Consider the following 23288-nt stretch of genomic DNA (forward strand, 5'->3'; position numbering starts at 1 on the left):
ATAATTTCAAAAATCCTAAGGAATAGCTGTCACTGTAAGGAATATCATCTAACCCCCATCAGCTGTGGTACATATATCTGTGGAGGGCGCTGGTATAGCTGTGCTGAAATGATCCTTTACATCAAATCTTAGAACACAACACTGCACACCATACAGCTCTATGAAAAAAGGTCTTGCTGAGTTATTGCAATATTGAAAATGCGTAATGGCAGGAAAGTAGTTTGAACTACCTATCTCATACCAAGCTTGGGAGAAAGCACAGTACAAAACTTGCAGCTAAAACTGCTAGCAGGAAAGCAGCCTATGCCATTTTTGTTCAGGCTATCTTGTCACTAAAAAAAGCTCTTCTTTTCCTATATCACTACTGAACCATTTGGAGGTCACCTTCCCTTTATTGCAGGTCTTCTGGAAGAGTATCAGATCATGAAGAGACTGCAAGAGCCTTTCCACTTTAGAAAACTGCAGTACATTATTTTTAGGTACTCAAACAACATTTCTTTTGGCATACAACATCTGCTCCTGTGCTTTACATCTTTTAACAGTCAGAATAACAATCAACCAAGTCTCCTACAATGAACAACGTAAATACCCTAGCATGAATCTATGCTAGTTAAAAATTAATTTCTAAATCTTCAAAACAATCTTATTCCCTACATTGATGAACTTATATATTTGTATAAAAACAATCTGTCTCATAGAAACAACCTAAGATCCATGTTAATATTCCTGTTTTATGATCATAAAATATAGCACTAACTTAAAATTGAAGATTTAGCTAGAATTAAAAGTATTTACAATGCACTAAATGACAAAGAAACAGACTTGCACAATAAAGAATACAGACAGATTGGTTGTGGAAAAAGGAAGACCTCTAAGAAGTACCTACCCTACAAAGTAGGTCACCTAAAGAAAGAAAAGAAACTTTAATGTTCCTGACAGCAAGACAATGGCACTTTTTTGTAGCAGATAAGTTCAGGAAGAAGTATTTTTACTGCTATATTCATTACTTGAAAAGTGGTAGTACTAAGAAGGAACAATCCCACTGTGCAAGGCATAATAGGAATATGTAAGAATGACTCATCTCTGCCCGGAAAAAGCTTTCAGTCTGAATGGTAGATGTTATTTTATAGCATAGATTTGACACAGAGGGTCCCATACTTTTTTACAGTGAATTATCACAGCAAGAAGAATGCAACACATCTCAAAACAGAAGTTCATGTTTTTTCAGTCTGTGTCCTGGTTTACAGTAACTGTAATGTCCTGGTTTAAAGTAACTACAAATCAGAAAACTCAAGTGGACATATCTGTAACATTCGAATGCAAATGTTTGTACATACAAATAGACAGAGTCAGCTTTTATGCCACTATTTTCTGAAAACTGAGACCTTAGCTAAGAATACATAACTGGGCAAAGTTTGGCTAAAACCATCTTTCTGTTTGTGCTACCAGCACTTGTCAACCAATACTTAGCTAATAAAAAATACACATTGCAAATAATCCTAGGAATTAGGTCAGAGTGAAATTTTTCACTCTAATAGCTTACCAATAAAAACAAAAACCTGACCCTGTTTGGGGTCAATCACAACTATACAGAGATTCCAGGCACTAGCTTTGACTGAAATAGTGGAGAAAAGTTGAAACAAAGTGTCAAAAGAACATTTGGTGAAAAGCATTGTTTGCTTTCATTGTTTAAAAAAAAAAAGTACATTACAAAAAAATGTGCAGTGTTTTTTGTCTTACAGCTGTTAAGAAAAATATTAAACATGGCACAATGTTAAACATTTATACAAAAAAATTGAGATCCACGAAACTATACCAGTTTAAGTTAACCTGTACATTTTTTTGGTCTTACTTTAGCCAGAAAGTTTCAAACAAACAATCCAAAATCTCACTCTTTTCCTGTGGGAGTAAAATACATTATTCAGCATTCATGTAAAAAAATGAAAAAAAATTATTGAACTTTCTGAAAGTCAGTAACTTTTGAGCATGGTATATTGTAACATAATGCAGGAAATAACATAGGAAATATTTTCTTTGTGTAACAACTTCATTTCAGAGCACTCTTTCACTAATTCCATTTCTTTTCCAACGAAGAACAACTGGTTTCCTTAGCAGTAACTTCTTTTGCTATTCTGCTGTTTTATCTTTGCTTTGTTTCTCCTTGCTGGCTCTTTCTCTCTTTAAGGAGAGGAGCGTGAAGCAAGCACAATCCAGCAGCCCTCAAGTGATATAAAACATTTGCCTGTTCACTCAGACAGCAAAGCCCCTTTAAGTACACTTTGCATAAACAGACCTCTAACAGCCTTGCAATTATCAGTAATTTGAATCAAGTGACCAAAGCAAAGGTTAACCTGGAGTAAAAGCAAGCAGGGCAACTAATTAATATGTCAAAGTAGCACTCTCTCCTCTAAAAGAGTTAATGAAGCTTATGAAGGACACATGTGTGCCTTTTGTCGTCCGGGCCTGCCTGTGCAGCACGGTGCATCTGAGTTAGGTTAAATTGGTTAAATTGGGTGTTACTGACCAGGCTGGCAGCAGCACCTGGCTGCCTCTGCCAGTGTCCTCTCCCCCCAGCACCCCACTTCGGCCCCGCACTGCAAGCCGGTGTGATTAGGCAGCTAGTAATAGCTGAGGATGGTTAGCCCCAAAACAGGCTCCTGACATGGCAACGAAGAGCAGGGATACAGGATGACTGACAAGGTTTTCCTCTTTAGGCTCATATTAAAAACCATCACACTCCCGCCCCCCCAAAAAACCAAAACCTCCAAACAACCCCCAAAAAACTCTACTACCAAAAAAAATCCATCCTCAATGTCTGTGCAGCTGTTAGCATGTATAAGAAGATGCTAATAACCTTCAAGCCTACTATTACCATACTCAGTCCATAGACTGACAGTGACAGCTTCGGACTACTAACAATAAAATAGGTTTATCCACTACAAAGAAAACCTTTTCATATTCTCCTTCTCAAAGAAGTTTCTTACTTACACTAGGCTTCCACCTGGAAAGAACCAGTACACAATCCAATCTTGTTGCCTCAGAGAAATTATCTTTCTCATTTTGCTTTTTGGGAAATGAGTACACTGTAAAACAAGAAATTATCTAGTACCGTCAAATTTCTTGAAAATCTACACCAAAATATTTGCCCACAGCAAAACAAAACCCATGTGAAATACTGTATATAGATATGATTTGGGGAGAGTAATTCTACAGGTAAAGAGTAAACTACTCTCTTTTCTATGGCTATATAAAAATTCACTTTATTTTAGGACCACTGAATAGCCTTTGAAGGCTAAATTATTTACTTATTTAAGTCTGTTAAACTTCCCATTTTCATTATATTGAAAATTCAACTTTTTTTTTAAATGGCTGCAAAAGAGAAATAGTAGCTTCTCCGGAACTCAGGGTCCAGTCCTTTCCTCCAGAAAGCAAATTAGGCCTATAAAGCTCTAAGCTATCAAATCCTTGCAGTATCAGTCCTTCCATAAGAAAAAACCCTCAAGAATTAAACATAAATTATGCTAAGTTCAAAAAACACACACACACAAAAAAAAAACCAAAAAACCCACAAATGCTCTGTCTCTTCCTACTCAGCATGACAGCACTCACTTTTTTGCCTCAGAAAACATCATTCATCCTGGTTAGCTCACATTTGATCATTTTCAGCAGTTGATTCTTTTTCCATGGATGTCTGCACTTACATTGCGACACCATGAAATCAAATCTGCCAGGCTTCCACCTGTGAATACATTACTCAGGACAGCAGGCATTCCCAATATCATTTTCATGCTTTAATTACTAGAAGTATCAATTGGTCTTATTAATCATCAACTGAGAAATCCACATTTGCATGATTTTGACCCACAGACAAATTAAAGAGAAATATTCACCAAGACTCACCTCTTCAGGTAGCAGGTGAGCCTGCTATGAACACATGCACAGAGGAACTTGACTGAAAAACGCACCTACATACAATCAAAAGTCTCTTAAATGTTTCTTTTTACGAGCTGGGACAAAGAACAGCAGAATGAAACTGTTATAAAACAAAGGTAATAGAACGAGTTTTCATTTCTCAAACCCCCAAAACACTCTTTGTTGGGCAAACTGCATGCTTGACGAAGAGATTCCTATCTCACTGGCAGCGGTATTTGCTACAGAAGGTACACACATTTTCTCAATAATTTCTCCAAAGAACACGTTCAAAGCAAAGGTTTTTAGCCTTTTTCACAAGGTATTTGCAAGCATCCAAACTCAGCAGAAAGATTAGGGTGTCTAGAGAGAAGTGACATTTTACTAATACAATATACTCCATGTAACACCTGATACACATCCTACATGAAACTCATCAGGTGTTTAGGGAATAAGAAGCTGACTACCACACGTGATTTCACACATCTTTCAGTTCTAGTCAGATCTGCAGGGAAATTTAACAATTTCTGGAATCAGACAGATACGTAACACACTTCAGAGCACTTTAAGATCCCAAACCAACAGATAAGATTCAGCTACTCACATGTTACTTCCTCTGCAAAAGGCAGAAGTGAAGGTGGTTTAGTCTGCTTTTCTCAAGACCCAAGGCTTACATAATTATGCCAACCAATTTTTTTCTCCCCTCTCCCATCCACACTGCCCCCACTAACTTTGGAATCTATTGGCCAATTTCAACTAAATTTTAGAAGACTGTGGTCTCAGAGGATTTCTATGGGCCTTGTAAAAGTCAGTGGACAGGTAAAGAAGAGAAATACAATGCCTCCTGGCCTGCCATCCAGTTAGTGTGCACACAGATACACACACACACTTACTTTTTGGCACTAAGTCCACCACAAGAAGACTGCTGGTTGCCTGTCAGAGTTCAGGGGGCAGCGAATGAAGGAAGATGACAAGTGTAAAGTGAGAAAGCTAGTGTATACAGGAATGAGTGTGAAACTCTACAAAAGGAATAACAACGGACACTAGAGAAATAGCACTGCTATGAAGGAGAGAAGCCACAGGACATTTGCGGGCAAGCTAGGATTAGGATATCAATCTGGAGAAAATAAAAATGGCTTTGTCCTGCCACTTGTGGAACAAGCTATTAAGTTTAATTGTTCAGATATAATTCAGTAACACTGGCAAAACAGTCTGAATTTCATTACATTATAAGCCACTGCACATAAGGAAGCACAGCTGAGTGAACTGGAGCAGGCGTTAGCATTTTGCAACACGTGGCAAGATTTTCAAGAAAGTAAAAACCTACATAAACTTTGTGATTATAAACAGCTTTAACAACTTACAAGAGGTCACGACCTATTTTTTAATTATCTTAGTCCTGCTAGTTTGAAAAAAAAGACATTCATCCAGTGCCTCAGTCATCATCTTTTAAAAATTAACTGCTCTATCAGCTAACACTTTTGCCTACCAAGAAACACTGTCCTTGCCCCATCTCCCATGGAACACCAAGTGGTAATGGGAAGCAGGAATGAATCAAGATGCTGGGTTTGCCCTGCAGGTCAAAAGATCCTGACAGTGTAGAAGACAAATAGTACGCTGATTCCAAAGCTGCAAAATCTTTACTAAAAGGCCGGTAGCACCTCCTGAAAGAAACCATCCCCACCAGATCCTCAAAAAGACAGGAATGCAGAAAATAACATCATTTCCTCTCACTCTTCACAGAGCCACTGAATTGTATGTTCTTTGAGACATGGAAAACTAACTCTGCTCCACTGTGCATATGCATTATGATACTACCTAATTAAGTGATTACACATCTTTTTTCCCACAGGACCTTTGTGTTCCAGGAGAGTGGGAAATTGTGCTGAATAGTAGGATCTGGTAGGATCTGGATTCAGATACTTCTGGAGAAAGCCAGTTTACAGGGCAACCAAAAATTGTATTCCAACTTCTGGCCACAGGTCAGGATGCCCCTGGATTTGGTACGGTGGATATGGAGTATCCACTTGGATCTATCTTAAGACACCTGTTCAGTAGAAGAGTCCAGGCTGCAAAAAGACAGTGCCCACATCGGGTCAGCTTCATGAGCTGGATGCAGCAGCTCACCAGTCATGGGGAGAGGCAGAATCCAGAATGAAGACAATGAAAAAGGCTCTCAGCAGTCTGTGACTGTGACAGAGCCTTTGCTCAGGCATTCATTTGGCATTTTACCCAGTAGCCTCAGCACTGCAAGGAGTTTTGCTTCTGGGATCTTTGGCAGTTAAAATGATGCAAAACAATCCATGCTAGTTAAACACTTTGCCTCTGAGTATACAAGTTGAAAGGTGCTTCTGCAGCGAGTCAGCATTTAATACTTGCAATCACTTTAAGTTTCTGAACTGATCAGTTAAAGACTCTGAACATACAGTCATCCACAATGTTTTCTTTCCTTAGTCTCCTCCCACATTAATACCAAGCAGCAGATCCAGAGACCACTGAGATTAAAGAACAAGCAAGCAAACAAAAAACTTTAGTGATTTTAGGGGATTTGGACATGGCCCTGAGAGCTGTTTACAAGAAAAATATCTCATCACACAAACACATCATCACAGCATAACTTCTCTTAGGAACAGGGATTTCTCTTAGATAGGCCAAAAATTACTTTATATCCATATTCTTTCAAAGGCATCCACAACATATTAGAGCTCTGTAGTAGGTACTACCCACACAGGTGGAAGTTTCTGGGGCAATGCTGAGATTCTCATTAGAAAAATCACTAGAAATCACTAGAAAAATATTAATTATATGTAGAAACAGAAGCCGGAAGCCTAGCTAGAAGACTTACTAAACTCCTCCTATTCGAGTTTACGCAGAGTTTAAGATCCAACCAAATGCATAAAAAGTGTACTACCAAGAAACTTCTTTAAAAGATAGCACATGCAGCAGCAGGTGACAAGCTGAAAAATTTAAATCCTCATTGTAACAACTTTACCTGAATCACGTACAGGCAAAAGTGAATAAACAGCTCAGCTCCCAAATTATCAGGTCTTCTGTCAAATTTATACCTCACATTTCAGTCTGAAAAAAAACTTTCCTTACAGCCACATTTGTTTCAGAGAACTTTACTCACAATGGTCTAACTTCAAGGTAGTAATTACAAGCCACATAATCTCTGCATTGACAGACTGCCCGTCATAGCTAAATTACTGAGTCACTGACCTGAACACTATCTTGTGTCCTCTTCTTGTTTTATTAAATTTATTATAAGCGAACTCAAAATCTATTAAGAGTTCTTTCAGTAGTCCAACAAGATAAAAATGAGCTATCTTGGTGTACTAACTGAAATGCACTGTTTCCCCCTTCATTAAACACTTTTATTTAAGAAGAGCCTCATAATCATCTGCATCTAAAACCATGCAAACTCTATTACATAGACAAGAAACTGAGCACTCAAGCCAGAGAAAGAAACAAACAGTCCTGAAGACTCCAGAAGCATTCCTAACTAAGTTATAATGCATGAATCCGAACAGAATCTTTTTGTTTCTGCTTTTGCTTTTCCCTGAGTAATGACATACAGCTGTATTTACGCTGCTGAATAGTTATGTAAAATGTGCCTGCAACCTGTGTAAGATAAGCAATGCATTTTGCTGTTGGAACATTAACTTTTGGCTTTTCTGACCCATGTGTTCAAAATGTTCCGCCTTGATATCCCCTTCATTTTCTTTGCCCTGAATATTTGTGCACACAGTCTGCAGACCTGTTTCGTGTTCGCAATGCTAGAATTCCTGGCTGCACTTTGATCATGGCCCAGTGAGTGGCAATTTTCTACCTTGAGCATGTCAGCCTAATAAAATGAACAAACTGTTCCCAGTCTCAGAGATTTAAAAACAAAAAATCCACAGTTGCCAAAGTTATCTGCTTCTTATCAAGATCCATGTTTGGCACCAGATGCAATTGATTCATTCATCATTGTCAGTGCACTCACACACTAATTATTTCAAATTGTTTCCTCAGGCAGAGGTCTAGGACAAATGCAAGCAAGCCAAAAATAGCAGTTATGAATAATTATGCATGATTTACCTCAAGGCCTGGGCCAGTCTATCATTAAAACTTCTTGCCACCTGTGATCCAGGCTAATTGTGGACTTTAAATTAGTTCAAGATTACTTTTTTTTTTTTTAATACAATGCCAACATTTAACCTATTAGTAGTTTGCTGATGCTTTAAACATTTCCAATAAAATGCCAATAAGGTTCTTCCTTTTCCTTCTTTAACAATGCCTTTGTATTTCACAACCTGACAACAAGTTTGATAACAGGAAAAACTTCAGAGACAAGGTCAGCACATGCAACCCAACCATAAAACTGTGAAACAAGGTTCTTAGAAAAGCATGATTCCTCTTCCTCAACCTCAAAATAAATTCTGATGCTCCAAAACTAAAGCTGTTTCAGTCCCTAGAACTTTCCCTATTACAGTTCTAACTCCTTATGAGAGAAGAGGAGAACTTTCATAACACTGCCATTTCAAACAACAATAAAAAAAATTATAAAACACTTGGTCCTGCAAATTCAGAAGTATATATTTAATTTTACAGATAGCAAACTTGTTAATTCCAATGGGATCCAAAAAGGTGAGCGATGCAGGTGTAGAAGGTTTTGCAGAACTAGAGCCTTATTTCATTCATTGTAATGAATGTACCTTCTATATTGTTGTGCTGCTTTACCTATTAAATAAGAACAATAAATAAGAACAGCTGAAAGAAAGAAACTTACCCTAAAGATTTCCAGGAGAAGAAAAACGTATCATACCAAAACCTAAGTATACATACCTAAACACTACTCTAGTTTGGGAACACAGTACAGATGTTTCACTTTCAGAGACAACAGAAAATAGGTAACAGTAGCCAGAGCTATCAATGTATAAATTATAAGTATTGCTTACTCAGGGAAAACCATCTATGAATTCCTCCATTCAGGTATGGATACACAAACATCATACCTCTCAGGGATGATAAATACTCCACTGTTCACTAAATAGTGTAAGACATGCAGGAACCAGTCCAGCTATGTTCTCAAGTCATTTAAGCTAAGGATACGCTTACGTACTTTCCTAATTCAAGACAACAAAAAATGTCAAAGCAGAGACAAATTTTTAAAAAAGGTTACATTCAGTAATAAAATGTAAGATATTATTGGAGAAGAAACACACATAGGAAAATATGAATTCAAGCTGTCTTCTGGATAGCTACTTAAAACACTAATTACAAATAGCTCTTCTATTAAAATCAGATATTCCTAAGATATTAATGGGTGAAATTTACATGGTCTGATCCGTTCTAAAGCTGACACACAATCCTGCATCACCAACAGACTTTTGACAGTAGACAAAGCAAGCTAACATGTTTTAAATTGGAGCTTACTAAGTTTCCCAAACAGGAGCAAAAAAAACCCACAAAGCTTGCAGTGCAGTTTTTTCAAGTATCAAATGTTTTGGCATCTCAACCTGAGTTAGAAAGACAGCTGCATTGGATGTCTTCGCAACATTATTTTTTACTAGGGCATCTCCTCCTGAACTGTACGGAGCAATCCGCATACTTCTAACCCTCAGATAAAGTAAACTGAAAAAGGGTGGGAATGCTGAAGAAAGGATATGGAAAAGGGAAAAACGTAAATTCACTTCCTCTATAGGGTATCCTCGTGGCTGCCATTACATTAAAGTCTCTTGTGTATGTAGTTGGTATAACTCGTTTGACACTGCAAGTATAAAGTGATTATTATCAAAATATATTATATCAAAAAATAATGTTCAGGAACTTTCACTTACATATCTTGCCCTCTTGCCCGTGTCATGGCCCAGTTCCTAAGAGCATCTGCAATTTTACATAACAAATTTCCTGTTGCTGAGAGAGGATGCTAATGTCTGATCTCAATTCTGTGTCAAATATAGTTGTGGCTGGATTACTGTTACAGATCTTATACTATTGAAGTTTGTTATTTACCAATCTACTTGTTTGTTATAAAGTTAGCAAGTGCTTTACACTTTGTAGAACAGATATCTCCAGATCCTTCAAGACTGAATTAATGCAACCATGGTGGACTAAGTTTTGGGATTCAAGTGACCTTATTCCACTTTTCCATAAGGAGAAAACAAAGGCAAAAACTCATCTTTCAGCTGTTTGCTATCCATCACACACACACACCCCTTCAATGCAAGGCATAGGCTGCTAAATGCTCCTCAAAGCAGATTTATTTTTATTATGAACAACTTGAAAGCTTTGTCATGAGTGAAGTTTTCACAACAGCTAGAACCGACAGGTAGTATAAATACCTGTAATCACAATTTCTCTTTCCTGCCACCATATATGAAATTTGTAATTGATATATACACACAGAAACTAGTGTCTAAGTTGCATATACAAAGAAGAATTAACATTAATTTTTAAAAGTCATGGAATGTAATTTAGAAACATCTGCATGCTAATCACTCAATGAATACAAAAAAATGAAAGGTGTTTAGAAGGAACTAATTTTGTTTTCTCTTTGTCTCATTGTGATTTTAAAGTGGCAAAAACAAATGAAAAAATACAATGTTCATAAAACGAAAGAATTACAAGTTCAATTGGACAAGTAGCATTTAAGTTTAAATCAGTTATTTAAACCTTAATCTGGCCTAATATGCTTTTCCATAGGGAATCACATTTTTAAAATTGCAGGGTTAAGATTATAGTGCATATTACTCTAAAATGTTTATAAAAACATTCATGAAATTTCCTGGTGTTCTCTAATTCGAGTATGCTGGAGTCAGAGATAACCAAGTTGTCAAAGCCCAAACTTAGAAGGGTTCTTATGTCCCCTGTACAAGGAGGATTTCCTTCAAAGATATCAAAATATGAAAGTTATTTTCCCTTCAAGTGATAAATAGTGCCTAGCATTCCTGCTTACTGTATAAATCAAAGTGGTTTCCCCCTTTTACTATCTCTGTATTTCTAATTTAACACAGTTCAGTGTAACTTTACCTTTGTGTACAAATTAGATGCAAGCAATTAATAAATCATTAATAAACTACTACTTTCAAAGAGAATTGTTACTTTTCAAACACTTGACATGATTCCCTGGATTCATTTGAGCCGTCCCTTTGCAACCACTGTTAATTCATACATTCCCATTCTCATAGTCATTTGACCTTCCCTTCATTGCTGATCATCACTTATTATGGGTGAAAAACTTTTCAGATTCCTTCAAATGATACCTATGCTTCCATCAGTTCAAAACTAGGAGACTGCCCAGTGAGTTTGCCTTTTACTATTAGCAATAGAAAGGGACCAACAATGGCAGAGAACCCAAATAAAGAACAGAAATGGAAATTGGGTAGACTGATAGAAGAAACAGGAGTTAGAGAGCTATGTATTTTTGCTAAACAGAGCAAACCCAAAATTATCACATAACAACTCTTTAAAGCACAAACAAATACAAAGGGACTTCTTTCATATGATTCACCAGGGTAAAATTCAAAAAGAACTCATTTAAAGAAAAAATCCCATTAAGAAATAGGAGACTGATTATCAGCAAATAATTCACAACAGTGAGAAATATAAAGCAGACTGCAAAAAGATCTCCCAGAGGAACCCCATTAGCTGGAATTTTAAAATCAGGTTGAACAACATGTAAGAACCCGTACTTCAGAGATCCAACCTGCTCATCTAGGGGATGGGAAGATGCCCTTTCAAGTGTGTTACTTTCTCAGGTTAGTTGGATTTATTTTGCTTCTTTGTGTAATACCTGGAGAGAAGGTCTGAAATCAGAAAAGTACTGAGAAGAAAGCCAAGCAGTAGGATCACCAGCATTACTTCAAAGAACACAGAATAGCTCGAGTTAGGTTTTAACAAATAGCTTATTCCAGCATGTTTACATGCTGATTGCTAAACAGAACATGTAAGGAAAGCACAATCTCTTTTATTACAGTTACATAGTATGAATTCCTGTCCCTATTAAAAAAAAGCTAGAAAACAGTCTAATACCACAAAAAACACCTCCTGACCACAATTCTTAGAGGCCTATAAGCTTCTCTCCAAGAACAACGTGGAACTATCAGTGATCAGTACTGGTGATCAGTCCCTTAGGGGAATGGTTTTGATGCTTGTTTGCATTCTGCCCTCCCAGGGTGGGGGTCTATGAGGCTGGAGTATGGAGTTATGGCCTCAGTTATTTTAACTCTTTTCTATCTGTAGCATGCTTTTACATATTTTATGTATTGGGTAACACAAGAGAGATGCAAAGGTAAGTTGAAGACATATTCTATACTGTTAACTGTCTACAGCAGTGTTGAAATACAGCCCTCCTGCTTGAAGTACTAGCTACTCTATCACGTTTTTCAGGAACAGATAGGTGAAATACCTTGCTGTCGATCCAAGCACAAACAAAAACACACTATTCTCAGCCACAAGGTCTCATGCCACTCCTGCAGTAGCACATTGGACAAAAACTCCACGGTAAGGCATGGTGTCTCCTGCTCTTCTGTACTTACAAAGCCTATTTCTTCTAGCTGTAAAACACTGAAAATTCCAAGCCCCAAGGAAGGTGGGGTAAGAAAAGTAAAGTAATGAGCCTTTGTACTGGTCTCTAAAAAGTTATTCCGTTTCAATCCACCTGTTCCCTTTCAATTTAAATCTGTTTCTTATAGTCCTCTCAGTGCTCATTTTTTAGTACTAGAGTTACCTACAAATATTTTATCCTTGTTTTATTACATCCAGATACTGCTGAATGTATCCAGGAACTAATGAAATCTTACCATAAAACAGATTAATACAATAAATTATGCTATGAACTCCACTATAACATCACAGTCACCTTAAATAAATTACTCTCAGTAAATGTTACCAAAATAAACACATTCGGTTTTTCAGCTACGGTGGCACCAGTACGGCTGGATTATTTTTTCCCCATTTGCCTCATTTTTTTCCTCCAGATAATGCTGCTCTCAAGCAGCTTTATTTCATGTCTCTTCAATGCTATACCCCATGTCTCTTCAATGCTATACCCTCAAATTATTTGTCACAAAACATCTGCTTTGAGTAAACCTATATTTATAGAAAAAAAGATATAATCCTGTTCATTGCATTTGCACAAGCAGGCTAAAAACAACAGGACAAGGAAGTATCAGGTATTTATGACAAACTCTGGAACAAATTCAGAGATTCTGTGAACTACAGTGTCAGTTACACATAGTGAAATACACATAATTCAGGGTGAAAAAGACTGGCTGATGTTAAGAAACAAAAAGACAGACTGCCCCCTGCCCCCCCCCCCCCCCCCCCAAAAAAAAAAAAAAAAGAAAAAACACCCAAAGCCTGAACGGCTGTTTTATTTCATCATCATACAACAGGCCTGCAATTCAGTTTGCTGGGAACGCCTGGAAAACTCTGTATTCCAATTCTACATTGCACTGCTGCCTCTATTTACCACAGCCACAGATACAAACATATCTACAGACTGCCTTAGGAGAGGACTAAGAAGTTTATCTCTGCATTCACAACCACTGTGCAGTAAGCCCAGAGAGCAGGAGAATACTGCAGAAAGTGACAAAGCCCAACTATCACTCAAATGCAAAATTTGTCAGTGTTTGACCTTCAATTGTTTCAAGGTTTTTTTTCTTTTTTATCTGCAAGCTAACTTTCCATTTTTCCACATCCATGCTGCAGTTCCTGAGTATGGTAAATCTCTCTTTTTTTGGATATATAATATCTTTTAATATCCTGTGCTCTCTTATCACACTGCAGTCCTCCTCTGTAATATATTGTCCATAAATTTTTGAAATGATATAAACTTTAACAGCTATGGATGTGATTGAAATACAATGTTAACTATTTTGCTCCTACAAAAATATTCTATGGAGGTTCACATTTGTTCCTTACACTTAAGTAACGTCTGGGTCATGCAAATCTAAGAACAGCAAGAAAATTATTTTAGTCTTAAACTCCAAGTCATGAAAGACACAACACCACAGATGATGCTTTTTCTGGTTTCCTCTGATTTATAATATACTGTTACTTGACCATGAAAGGAGATGCATAAGCATTTTAAGTCAAATACGTATAATTAAAATGCTAAAACTCAAGTATGTGATGTGTCATTGCGACAGCTGATAAATGTATCAGCCATAAACATATCATGTGTGCATGACATACAGATCACATACCACAAATGAAAACTAAAATTAAATATGTTTTTTTGAGGAACCCAAAGTGTTACATAATACTGTTTAAAAAATGGACAGCAATCCTCAATCCTCCATGGTAAAATGCAGTTCTTCCAAAAATGATCCCACTCACCCACTGAAATGTTTAATTTTTGCTACTTTTTTCAGCTTTTTGCTGCAATAATTCCACCAAATTCAAACACTTGTATTTGCTGAACTGAAACTCTGCCTTGGGTCAATTCCAGCTAAGCTTATACCTACTAATGAAGTGTGATGTCTTTTGAATTTTGTAACCTTTATTTCATGTCTCCAGCTTCCAGGTACTATAGTATTCCACTCTGTGCAAACCCCCATGGTACACTCCATATAATGTAGACAAACGATCACAATTTGTCACAGAAGCTGAAATACGTGGATTTTGCTGCAAGTTACAATACTGACAGATCCTTGGAGACGCCGAAGGATATAGCTCACACAAGAAGTTTCTGCAACTGTAGGTCCAATACCCTACTAAATTGAGTTAATGATCCCAGTGAAGCATCCTTGAACAGTGGTTTACTAGTTAATTTTAAACAACAAAAATGCCTACCTGAAGCTCTTTACTGGTAGCCAATTTACTATTTACAAACACCACCACAATAAAACATTATCTTGTAGTTTAGAAAGTGTCAAACCTTAGTAACAGAAGATTAAAGAACTTCTGCTCAAAATGACATTACAGAAAATCTGAAAATCAAGTCCAGGAAGTAAAGCAACAACAGTTACGCAAGTTATTTGTCTCCAAATATCAAGACTCTTTATATTTTTGAGACATGCTTTATGATATAATAAAAATCACAATTCAAAGTTTAAGAGCTCAGATGAAAACTCCATACCTCAGTAATGTTACTTCTTGTACCATTTGTTTGATTTTAACTCTTATTTTATACTGCAGCAACTGGCACAAATCACCGACAGGAAACAAAACTACTTTCTCATTAAAAGTCATTTTATTCTTATTTATCTTATCAATTCTTATTCACTTTCTCATAGCCCCAAAAAAACTTATGTTTTTTTACGTGATTTTTTTCTGCCAGCCCCTCGTGGGCATTTTCTTTCTTTCTTTTTTTCTTTTTTTTTTCCCACAAAGAAAACATGCTGGTGAGACATATAGCAGCTATGCAATGAACAAATTTTCTCTTGTTATTTATCACTAAATAACACAGACTACTAATTTCATTTCAGAAAACAGCAATGCTTCATGTTAACCAAGTATGTGCCTATGCCTTACAAAAAAGGTGGTGGTGGTGGGAAGATGGTTCTTAGTTGTAAGAATAATCAAACCTGTAAAATTAGCCTGACATAAATAAGAATCAAAACAACAGCAAAACTTCATCAAGTTAGCATTCTAGCTGTTACCACACTTTCACCCACTTAGATTTAGTGACTGGGAAGAAAACGTGATTTCATTAACAATACTTTGAAATAAGCATTTATTCTGGTTATATAGTGATACAGCATGTAAGAGCTGTTCCTCTGAAATCAGCACACTAATGCTACAGTAAAAGGTAGGAAAATTGAGATCAGATTTGCACCCAAAGAATTTCCTATTAATATTTAAATCAACAAAGAAAAAAAAAATCACTAAAGCACGCATACACACATATTCAAAGCTCTTCAGACACTATAATTATAGCTACTATTGAAATTATGCTGCAGCCCTAGAAAAGCTCATTGCAAATTACCTGTCAGTCACAGGCACAGTCTGTTCTCATTACTTTCATATCATAAATGGATTTACTTTAACACGACTGGACGACTCAATGATGTGAGTTCACAGAATGATCAGTAAAACTAGTATCAACCTTTAGTAAGACCAGAACCTAAATAAGAACCGTTCTGTAATATACTGAATCAATTCAGATTAGAGCTGATGTCACACGTTGCTAAAAGTTACTGGTGTACAACAGTGATAGTTTCTTCTTTACCCTCAAGAAATATTGAGGTGTATTACTATATCTTACTACTAGAAATTAGGATTTGACCAGGCTTGTGATATGGAACATCACTTACTGTCTATTAAAATTAAGTTGCCACTATCAGAAATACTATGACTCTAAGGCCTGACAAAATTGATTTTTTTTTTCTCATTGCACACCATATTCCTACATCTCACCTGAAACTGTTATGCAGTCTGAAATGCCCATTATTTCTAGTAAGAAAGTCCAACCATTAAAAGATTTTGTACAATATGTGACTACTTTCCTTTACACTTCTGATAGATACTATTCTGTTTTTTCTATTCCTCTATGAAAGTGATATTTGAGAGATATTTGTAAGGCTACTCCTTGCAGCCAGCCCTTAAGGCAGATCTAAATGGATCAGAGGAATACCCTAAAGCTCTGAACAGTATCTACAACAGTTTCCCTATGCTTACAAGCACCAAGCAGCCAGAGGTAATGGAATGAAAAACTGACACTGAACTGAACGCTGTATTCATGTCTAAATGTTGTTTATATGGCAACTTAAATTCCAAAGTTTATAAAATAAATCATATTTATGTGGTTTGATGACTTTTCAAAGAAGCTATTCGAAACTATTTGGAGCTATGAAATGAAGGCAATAGACCTAAGGGAGATAGATTAGAAAATACAGAGCAAGTAAATTGGTCCAAGGTACAAGGCAGAGCAATTTATCACCTAGACTTTAACTCTGCATACCTGGTGACACTATTACACATATAGTCACCCAGTAAGTCTTATTTCGTTATGAAGACTTCAGGAGCAAGGCATTTAATGAAGACTTCATTTCTCAAATATAAATTTGGAGGAAAGTGGTCCAGACCAAATCATCTAATGCCAGTGAAACCAAACCAGTTGCTCAAAACAGTAGGAGAGCAAGGTCAGAATTCTTGCTTCTACTTCATATTAATAAAAAAAGTAGGAAGTAGAGTAATAAAGAATAGCCTTTACTTTAACAGTGATAAGAAAGCATCAAATTCTGGAAAACAGATTATCACACTGCACATTGTCAATACATTGCAGTACGAGATCAATGACTATCAAGTTAATTTCATATTCACTCTTGTACCATAAATCATAAATAACTTAATATCAATACAACGATCTGGTCTACAGCCTTCATTTGAATTAAACTGAAGTCTTTTAATACTTACTGCTTCCTTTAGGAATGGTATGCCTTTTTTGGTTTGTGATTGTTTTTTGTTTAATTTCTAGTAAAATCAAAATCTGATTTCCAAGATTTGACAGTGTTTCCCTCAGTTCACATTCACCGCATTTGGCTAGTCTGATATACTAGCACACTGCTTAGCATTAGCTTCTAGTGTAATAAATACTAGTTTATGAAAAAGTACACATATTTCATGTTCTTTTAGGAGACTAAAATTAGTTCATATATACAAAAGACAAAAAAACAAACATGTACATGTTTGCATGATGAAAAGATCTGTATAGCAGACTGCAATGACAAAAACCCTTGATCCATGAGACACTTTTGTGTTTAGTGCCATATAATCCAGATAATTCAATACATAATTTTTAATTGAATGCCATAAGCTATAACTATGCTCCCAGAGTTGGGAGGTGGGATGTTACTGTTGTTTTTAAATTACTAGTAACAGCTCATTTTCCAACAGGAAACTCCTAAGAGGAAAGTAGAGCTAACATGTTGGCGTATGGCACCAAGCACCAAAAGATCAGTTGATCAGCAGAAAATACTTCCTAACACCAACATTCTGTCACGAAAATTATTCAAATACTCCACTTCCCTGTTATTGATTTCATCAAATTACCGAAACAAGTAGGACGGTCTTCCTAAAGCCCACCTGTATTTCCAGAACTAGAAATGAAAATGCTGTATTTAGAGCTGCCCTTTGCGAACTGCTAGCAGATGTCAGGACTTTTTGTACTGGCTGCCACTGGGAATTAGCAACTTGGAGAATAGCTTTTTATTTCACACTTACACTACTAGAACAAGGGTGTTTACAAACAGCACAAGGACTGTATCTTCTGACAAGGACCACTGTCAGGTCCATTTTTGCCAACTGAGAGGCAAAAAAACTGTTCGCAAAAGAAATGCACAAATTCTGAATGTGCTGGCACCTGAGACTCCTGTTGAACGGTAACTGTGATAACTGCTGGTGCTCCCACCCTCACAATAAAGCAAGACTTTATTCCACAGCTGAGAGAGATCCTTCACCAGCTTAGCACATCAGAACCAAACAGAGAAGGAACTAAGTAATAATACATATGAACAAACTCCTCTTCTTTGAAATTGGTCTCAAATGCTTGAATCCAAAGTCCTAAATTGGTAAACTGTATTCACAAAAAAATTGAGAGAAGAGCCCCTTGCAGATCAAGGTACTGATTATTTCAGAAATTCAAGAGCAGAAACTTCACCTCCATTTCTATTCTTGGGGACTAGGTACAAGAAGCAGAAAGAGGGGAAGGAAAGAGAATACTTATGCCTCCATGATGCAGTCAATTTAATTCAGGTTAAAATCCTAAAATAATACTTTTAATGAAGGGATACATCATTCTCTCGTGTGTGTGTGTGTGTGTATGTACTGCAGATACACGATAAAGTAAAAATCTGCAGCAGGAACTCCTACAGCACCCAAACATTAGCACCGCTTTTGCAAATTCCCTAAGAAAGGCAGCTCTCACATCACCAAACTGCACACACACTCCCCCCGCATACTCACCCTCCCCCTTCTTCTTTATTGCTTCCTATAGAAACATGGAGTCCTTTGCCTTTGCTCCCAGCATCCTCTCCTACCTGCAATATAAGCCGCATTGATGGAGCAAGAATTTTTCTCAAAATTTGCTGCTGGAAACCTTTGCATGACAAAATATGCAAGCTAACTCAAAAATATCATGTCCATAGAAGTTTGAAACCTTAATAAGGAAAGTGAAACATGTAGAAAGATAAATGGAGGGACGAAAAAACACTCCCATCCTGAAGAACCCAAGCTGACATTTAAAGACGTAAGTAAGTGTGAGAACTAGAGCGACATTTACTAAGTTCTGTGACCTGCTGCTGAGGTCTGAATTCATCTTCATACCACTAGAGTTTAGGAACACTCCTACAGGGAGATGCTGTTACTCTTGACAGACAAAAGATGCTACCCATGTGGAAAAGGGAGACACGGTATCTTTCACTTTTACAAAATGTTCTATATTTATTCCCTGCATCCACAGAAAAGCCTTGTCATCCACAAAACAAGAAAGAAATTTTAAAACTGCTTACAGAAACCCAAAATAGCAATTTTCCATGGTCAACTGGATTCAATCAATTCCTGGCTGGACAGATAGATGTAACACTTGTTATACTGCACATACAAGTTCTGTGTCACGTTCTGACATCCAGTCCTTTTACAACTGTGACCATATCATCTTTTTGTCTCTGTCAGAGTCAATTTGGGCAAAAAATTTAACTTTCGCAATGTATACATGACACTTAATTAACTACTTTCTTTTAGGATTTTCTCTTCAGCGTTCCAGAAACAATCTATCTATGAAACTATAGCTGAAACCACCTGAAAATTAATTCATTAAACAAACTCATTATAAACCAAAACTGCCAAGACTTACGCAGCTCACTGATAACATGTACTGTAAGGATATGAAATAGAGGCGTGTGTTTTTATAAACAGAAAAGGCTGCATACAGTATTTAATGTATGTAACTTTGCACAGTCATCTGTTTTTCAACTACTTTATCAGGCAAGAGTCAGTGTCTACATGGCTATAAAGCCATCTGCATTTGTATGACCTTCACAGAAAAAAAAGATCACAGAGAGCTTCTACTATGTTCATAAAAGTGTAGGCAAAGAACTATTAGAATTTTGCTTTATATTGTAATACTTTTGACCAGGATTCTGTATTCATTCTACCCATTAAGGTATCCATTGAACCTTGGAAAAAGAATATTTTTTTTTTTTTTTTAAAAAAAGATAATTCCCAGCAGCAAAACAGTGTTTTGGAATAACATAAAGGTCTCATAGTTGTTGGTTTTTTAATTACTCTCTTCATTGAGCAACAAAGAAACTGTTAACAGACTCGAAGATACAGAGCAATGCCAACTGGTTTAAATCCACTGGTAAACTTTTAAAAGCATTGTGTCTTAGTGTTAAAAATCAGAGCTGATAATAAATTTTTACATTATCAACTAAGCAAAATTTTACCTGGACAACACAAGGGTAGTTACGATTTGGGATAGGCATTACTCAACAGGATCCAGCAACTGCTGCCTGCCTACCTTCTGGTCTCCCACCTCTACCCTCCACCACACAATTCTCATCCCATAGCTACTTTACAGGATCAGTAAAAGGATTCAGCAGCTAGCCAGAGAACAACACCACAATGATACAATATGAAACCGCTGACAGCTTCTGACAGAATTACAAAGGGCTGCTACGGAAGGAGTCACTGCTCTGAGAGCTGTCAATTGCTCACCTTCACCTTTCAGGATCCCCAAGAGCACAGACAGCCCTTCGGAGAGAAAGGACTATGCTGCCATAGAGACCACAAGGCATGAAGCAAGCATGGATTTTCTTCTACTAGTTTAACAAACAGCAGGAAAAAATATTTAATTTGTAAGCCATATGGTGCTCTCTCTCAGTTCACAGCCTGCTCATACATAGCTATATATTTTCAAGTAAGATTGCATCCTTCATTTTTCTTTTTTCTCCCTCTTTCTGAATGTCCTCTCTTTAGTTCTTCTTCTCCTTAGTTCCATCTCCTTCTGCACAACATTTGCTGTAGATGTCTATTACATCATCTACTGTTTTCCCCCATATCCCTGCTCCTTTCAGCGTACAAAATGCCAAATGTCACCGAAAAAAGTTAATGCTAAACCATTCCCACAGTCAGTTAGCCCAGTATGATCTTCCTTGCATTACTCTTGGTTTACACATTTTTAAAGATTTGTGGACATTGAAACAATTCTTTAATCTAATTTTGGTTTTATGCAAATCCCATGTTAATCAAATTATCCTGGGTTATTTCTAAGATACCTCACTTTTTTTTTTCTAATTGGCCCATTCTCTCTCAGATAATACAATATGTCTTTATTATTTATTTTGACATTTTGGCACTCTTACTTTATTATCATTTTAATATTGCCATTAACCATTCCATAACCTTTCCACTTGCCCAGTAAACTACATATATATTGCTCACAACACCCATCAGTGATTGCTTATTGCATTTCTATATTCATTCTCTCTTCACAGCAAAGGCATTTATAGCCATTTTGAACCAATGATTTCTCTTCAGAGGCTTATTTCATGTCTGTCCTTTCCAGGCATGACTTTTTCCCACAGAATGTCCAGCACAAAAGATGGTGCCAAAATATAACCGTTTATATTCATTTCAGTTCATCACATTTACAAAACACTACTCATATTTAGGATGACAGAGGTGAAAAAAACCCCACTATATTAACTAGTCTCTTTGTTATGTTCAGTGCAGGAGCATTACTTGCATGAAGCCATATTTCACTCTTAGTTACAGTGTAAATCCAACACAATTCCTATGTCTTAAATGGGTTCACAGGTAGGTTAACAACAACTTTAATACACTATGGACCCTACAGCTCTGTCCAGACTTCATTTTGTCCAGAGTGATAGTCTTGCTAGGATAAAAGTGATTCTGCCCCCTGCTAAGAATTAAGCTTAAGAAATTTATCAGGGTAACTCTTCTAGACATTCTTTTCATTATTCCTCTACTGTTTTTCTACGTAAACCTTTTCAGCTACCCCACATTGTTAAAAGCGTTCAGATAGAAAGTAACTATGTCAGCTATGCTATTGGTTCTGATGCTCCTTTGCTAGGAAGCAGAGACCTCCTAACATCATCTTGTCATCTGACATATAAGATAAGATAAGATAAAAAGTTTTCTGTCATATATATAATACGAAGCAGTTGGTCATTTCCCACTCACAACTCCAATATATTACTCCTATAACACACTTTCTTCTGTCTCATTAACAGCAGATATTGCAGAAGTTGTTCCTGCATAATTTTCAAATACTATTAATACTCAACACAATTTTTTAATAGGATGCAGAATCACTTTTCAGTGGAAAACATAGTGAGCGTGTACATACAACACCAAAGTGCTTCCCTCTTAAATGCAGAATCATATGCTCGAGATTTTCTAAAGGATGTTAATTGCTACAAATGTAAACATCGACTTTCAAACATAAATGTATTTCTAAGGCTTTTAAAATTCTATCTATGTATTATGCTTCTATGCAGTAGAAGAGAGATGTATATCCACTGTGAGGTCATACCTACTGCTTGCCATTGCAACTCATGTATCATGCCTCAGAAGCCCTCCCTCCAAAGTCAAAGGAAACTCACTAGAACAAGTAATTCCTATGCATGTGAGAACTAAGGAAGCCTGGCTTCATACAGATTTTTATCTGATGCTTATCTGATTTTAGGTTTAGGGATGCAGAGCTTTATCTAAATGATTTTCCTGAGTTGGACTTTTATAATGGCTGTCCTCCATGTGGATACTAAGTCTAAGACTAAGTCCTTATTATATGAAATGTAGGAATTAAGTACATTTAAGACCTATGCTGCCTGGCCCCCTCCAGTCAAATGTGGCTGAAATCAGAGAGACAGTCTTCAAAAGTTATTAGGGATGGATGAAAAATAACAGAATTTATATCAGGATTACAAAAACCTATTGCCTTAATAGATCAAGGTAAACATGGCAGGATTCAATTCTGATATTTTAACTGTTTAAAATGGTCATTTTTTTCAACATATATTATCAGCATTTTTAGTAATACAGTGTATTACATGTTCCAGTGTACAGCATATATATGTTCCAGAGATGCGTACCAACATCACAGCTGAAGAATGTCCTCACGCTGACAACACACCTTACAGGATCTTTCAACCTTTGACAGAAGGCTGTCACTAAATCAACTCAAGAATGTTTGTATCCCAAAAGCACAGCTGAGCTATAAGGCAATATAAATGACATTCTTCCAGAATACCCAACTTTGAGAACACACACACAGTTACTTCTGCACATTCCACAGCAGAGCACTGGAGAAGACCTCTATGTTATTCCCATCCTACAGGGGCTTCAGAAAACTCTAGGCCTGGCACTCAACTATATCCAGCAAACTCCTCCCATGCAGTTGATAGAATCTCACTGTAGGTAACACA

At 36.7% G+C, this 23288-nt stretch overlaps 1 protein-coding gene across 5 annotated transcripts in view; it reads right to left on the minus strand.

Moving 5' to 3' along the window:
• Positions 1–23288, minus strand: part of EPHA3 (EPH receptor A3) — a 338330-nt gene that overhangs the window by 283324 nt on the left and 31718 nt on the right. The window lies entirely within an intron of this gene.

Source organism: Buteo buteo, chromosome 8 (genome assembly GCF_964188355.1).
Source record: "Buteo buteo chromosome 8, bButBut1.hap1.1, whole genome shotgun sequence".
Classification (NCBI taxonomy): Eukaryota; Metazoa; Chordata; class Aves; order Accipitriformes; family Accipitridae; genus Buteo; species Buteo buteo.